This window comes from Panthera onca, chromosome B2, assembly GCF_046562875.1.
Source record: "Panthera onca isolate mPanOnc1 chromosome B2, mPanOnc1 haplotype 2, whole genome shotgun sequence".
Taxonomy (NCBI): Eukaryota; Metazoa; Chordata; class Mammalia; order Carnivora; family Felidae; genus Panthera; species Panthera onca.
In genome coordinates this window covers 103,724,209-103,729,472 of record NC_138343.1, presented here as the reverse complement: position 1 = coordinate 103,729,472, position 5,264 = coordinate 103,724,209, and the positions used below count along the sequence as shown (strand labels likewise).

At 38.7% G+C, this 5,264-nt stretch overlaps 1 pseudogene; it reads right to left on the bottom strand.

The window, feature by feature from the left end:
• Positions 1-337: 337 nt before the first annotated feature.
• On the bottom strand, positions 338-2,798 carry LOC132675855 (peroxisomal carnitine O-octanoyltransferase pseudogene; annotated as a pseudogene).
• Positions 2,799-5,264: the final 2,466 nt, after the last annotated feature.

The following is a 5,264-nucleotide window of genomic DNA, read 5'->3' as shown; positions in this document are numbered from 1 at the left end:
CTTTCATTTTATATTCACAAACTAGTTATAATGAATTTTGATAGGTTTTTTGTCTATATGCATCATAGGGTATAAACCTCCCTCTAATTCTTATATCCAACAGAAATTCTACTTTTTTTTTTTTTCAACGTTTATTTTTTTATTTTTGGGACAGAGAGAGACAGAGCATGAACGGGGGAGGGACAGAGAGAGAGGGAGACACAGAATCGGAAACAGGCTCCAGGCTCCGAGCCATCAGCCCAGAGCCCGACGCGGGGCTCGAACTCACGGACCGTGAGATCGTGACCTGGCTGAAGTCGGACGCTTAACCGACTGCGCCACCCAGGCGCCCCAGAAATTCTACTTTTAAATGACCAGTAAATTGTAGTGGCCTTTCCCATCAAACAAAGCAGGCTTGTATCCCTGTGCTGAATGTGGAAGGCAATGACTTCATGGGGAGTTAGCATTTAATCACGTACTTTATATCCTTTGGCAACTAGAAAACGTTAAAGTGCTTGGAAGACAGACTCTACAATGATGGTCAGAGGATTTATAACCTATACAGGTACCAACAAAAATATGTGTAAGTTAAGAGTAAGACTTGCATTATTAAAAATTGTAGACTTGCATTGTTGAGGCTCATCTTCAACTTTCGCATGATGCTATATTTCGTTGAATCAATTTGCATTGCTACTGCATCAGAGGAAGCTTAAAAATCCTATTTTTATCTTCTAGGTGAGAATAGATTTAAAAAACGTGATTCTACCTATTTCTACATTTAACAAGTTTCCTTTAAATCAATATTCCTTTCTATCTCACATCAACAACCCACTCTCCACACCCGGTTTAATATTTTTGTAAATGCTTAATAAATGACTAGTCTCTAAAGATGAGCAGTGTTCATCAGCTGCAACATATCTTGGAAAGAATGAAAAACCAGCTGAACCAGCTTTTCTGCATCAGTTTCTGGGCAGGATTTCCAGGCTGTACTGGCCACATTAAACCTGTCATCTCTGATGTGGTAGAAAAATCCATAGCCATTGTGTACCATGGGAACAACCACTCCCAGGACTCTTGAATACCCAACCAGACTTGTTGAGAGAACAAAGTTTCCACCTCCTCCACTTTTGGAGAAAAGTGGGTCTGTAAAGAGTTCTGGAACTGGAAGATCTTCCTCTTTTGCTATGAGTAAAAGACCTAAAAGATGACGGTCAAATCCTTTTCCAGCCAAACAATATTTCATCATTTTATCATGTTTTGCAAAAGCTTGTAACATCTTTCGCTGTCGCTCAAGAGGACTAGTAGAGGGATCCTGCATGGACTGGCACCACCTGACTGCTTCTACTGTACATGACCTCACAGTCTCTGTGCGGCCATGATAAAAGTATCTGGTCATGGCAGTTTCATAGCAGCTGCCAGGGCATCCATGAAGTCTATAATAGGCCAGCTGAAGTGCAAGCTGAATAAATGTATCAGGGTGAAGCCTCTTCTTCTTGGTTAGTTTTTTGCCAAAAGATGTAAAGGCATACGCCACAATCTGCAGATCAGATGCCTGCTTGAGATATTGGGCTTCAGCCTGTTTAATGTTGTTTAGGATTTTATCATCCACAGTGAAAACGAGCTCCTCTGGAAGTGATATATCCCGTACTTTTTCTGAACCCTTCCATCTTCCTTCATTCTCTAAAATTTTCTCATCAACATAATGGCTGACGTTTACTACAACCATCCCATCAAAAGGAGCATGATCACAATTACAGCCAAATACTCCATTGGAAAAGGAAATCAAGTTATAAGATTTGTCTCCCCAGCGTAATGTTGGATCTCCTGCAAGAATCATTGCAGTTACCTGAGAATAATCTTCTGGCGTTACATGTGGACTGCTATCTTCTAGGGAATACACCAGTAAACTGCTTTGAATTTTTTCTAACCTAGTCAAGTTCTCCGGATCAAGACTAATCAAATATTCTCGTGCCTTAGCCCATCGGGTTCACTCCTCACTGGTTAATGCTGGTATCCCAGGTCCATCGGGTTCACTATGGCACTTCTTGTGAATATATGTCAATTGCCTGTGAATCTCTGGTGGGGTCATCAAACATCCTTCATGCATTACATCAAAGACAAAGACTCGGCCTCGACAAAGCACCATTATGTGAGTTGGGGAACGCCCTTCGCTCTCAGTCCTAAAATAATTCATAATTGAATCTCTAGTAATCCCTGGAATCTTGCATGTGGAAAACACCCTTCGGAATTGATCCATATCTAGAGGATTATTTCCAACTTTATGAACAGGCACTTTTTCCTTTCTTAATAGCTGCCAGTAGTTCAAGTTATGCCAAAGACTTATACTTCCTCTTTCCAACTGAGTGCCTTCCTTTGGAGGCCAGTAGTGTTCAATATAAGGTGCAGGACCAGCAAAATTGACATTCAGTTGTGACGGTAAACGAGCATCCAGATAGGCAACATTCAGCCACCATTCTTCCAGCCAATTTCTTTTTCCTTTTGCCCTTTCAAGTAATTTCTGGTGCGATTTTCTTCCAATACCATCTTGAAATTTTTGGACAATTTCTTCAGTTTTTTTATATTCTTCTTTATTTGCAAATGGCTTTACTGATTCAAGATATTTTTTTAATGATTCTTCAAGTGAAGGAACAGGCAGAGATGGAAGAGAATCCTGGTATTGAAATGTTCGTTCTTCAGTTGATTTAGCCAAGTGATTTTCCATGATGCAATCACAACAGGAAAACGGTACACGAAGATGAACTGGTTAGGACTTCCAGGAGGCCGCTGCAACCATCCGCTTGCCCTTCACCTCCTCAGCCGCGACCGGTAATATAGATGTTTTAACAATATTTGTTCTTCCAATCCCTGAGCAAGGAATGTTTTGCCATTTCTTTGTGTCCTCATCAATTTCTTTCATAAGTGTTCTATAGTTTTCAGGGTACAGATCTTTTACCACTTTGGTTAGGTTTATTTCTAAGTTTTTTATTGTCTTTGGCGCAATTGTAAATAGGACCAATTCCTTGACTTCTCTTTCTGCTGCTTCATTATTGGCATTAAAAATGCAGCTGATTGCTGTATGTTGGTTTTGTATCCTGCAATGTTAGTGAATTTGTGTATCAGTTCTAACAATTTTTGGGTGGAGTCTTTTGGGTTTTCTATGTAGAGTAACGTGTCATCTGTGAATAGTGAAAGTTTGACTTGTTCCTTGCCAATTTGGATGCCTTTTATTTATTTGTGTTGTCTGATTTCTGTGGCAGTGACTTCCAGTAGTATGTTATAGCGGTGAGAGTGGACATCCCTGTCTTATTCCTGACCATAGAGGAAAAGCTCTCTGTTTTTCCCCAATGATGATGGTATTAGCTGTGGTGTTTCATGTATGGCTTTTATGATGTTGAGGGATGTTCCCACTATCCCTACTTTGTTGAGGGTTTTTACCAAGAATGGATGCTATACTTTGTCAAATGTTTTTTTTCTGCATCTATTGAGAGGATCATACGGTTTTTATCCTGTCTTTTATTAATGCGGTGTATCACACCGATTGATTTGCAAATACTGAACCACCCATGCAGCCCAGGAATAAATCCCACTTGATCGTGGTGAGTGATTCTTTATATGTACTGTTGGATTTGATTTACTAGTATTTTGCTGAGAATTTTTGCATCTCTATTCATTAGGGATATTGGCTTGTAATCCTTCTTTTTAGTGGGATCTTTGGTTTTGGAGTCAAGGTAATGATGGCCTTGCAGAATGAGTTTGAAAGCTTTTCTTTTCTTTTCTTTTCTTTTCTTCTCCTTTTCTTTCTCTTCTCTCTCTCTCTCTCTCTCTCTCTCTTTCTCTCTCTCTCTCTCTTTCTTGGTGGGGGGCACAATTAACTATTTAAATATTTGGTAACATTCCCACTGTGAAGCCATCTGGCCCTGAACTTTTGTTTGCTGGGAGATTTTTATTACGAATTCAATTTCTTTGTTGCTTATGGGTCTGTTTAAGTTTTCTATTTCTTCCTGTTTCAGTTTTGGTAGTTTATATGTTTCTAAGAATTTATCCATTTCTTCCATATTTCCTGATTTGTTGGCATATAATTTTTCATAATATTCTCTTGTATTTTTGTGGTGTTGGATGTGATCTCTTTCATTCTTGATTTTATTTATTTGGGTTCTTTCTCTTTTCTTTCGGATGAATCTTGGGATTTATTTGCTGTTCTTTTTCTAGTTCCTTTAGGTGCAAGTTTGGGTTGGGTATTTGAATTTCTTTTGCTTCTTGAGGTAGGCCTGTATTGCTATATACTTCCCTCTTATGACTGCATTTGCTGCATCCCAAAGGTTTGGACTGTTGTGTTTTTATTATCATTCACGTCCATGTATTTTTAAATTTCTTCTTTATTTAATTTTTTTTTTCAACGTTTTTTATTTATTTTTGGGACAGAGAGAGACAGAGCATGAACGGGGGAGGGGCAGAGAGAGAGGGAGACACAGAATCGGAAACAGGCTCCAGGCTCCGAGCCATCAGCCCAGAGCCTGACGCGGGGCTCAAACTCACGGACCGCGAGATCGTGACCTGGCTGAAGTCGGACGCTTAACCGACTGCGCCACCCAGGCGCCCCTTAAATTTCTTCTTTAATTTCCTGGTTAATGCATTCATTCTTTAGTAGGATGCTCTTTACCCTTCATATATTTTTTGGTCTTTCCAATTTTTTTTTCTTGTGATTGACTGCAAGTTTCATAGTGTACTTGGAAAATATGCATGGTATGATCTCAATCTTTTTGTTTTTGTTGAGGCCTGATTTGTGGCTGGCTATGTGATCTATTCTGGGGAATACTCATTTGCACTTGAAAAGAATGTGTATTCTCTCACTTTTAGATTAAATGTTATGAATATATGTTAAGTCCATCTGATCCATTGTGTAATTCAAAGCCATTATTTCCTTGTTGATTTTCTGCTCAGATGATCTGTCCATTGCTATAAATGGAATGTTAAAGTCCCCTACTATTATTGTATTATTGTCGATGAGTTTCTTTATGTTTGTTATTAATTGTTTTATATATTTGAGTTTTCAAGTTGGGGTCATAAATATTTATAATTGTTAGATTTTCTTGTTGAATAGACCCCTTTATTATGATATAGTGTACTTCTTCATGTCTTGTTATAGTCTTTGGTTTAAAATGTAGTTTGTCTGATGTAGGTATGACTATTCTGGCTTTCTTTTGACATACATTAGCATGATTAGTGGTTCTCCATACCTCACTTTTATTCTGCAGGTGTCTTTGGGTCTAAAATGAGTCCTTTGT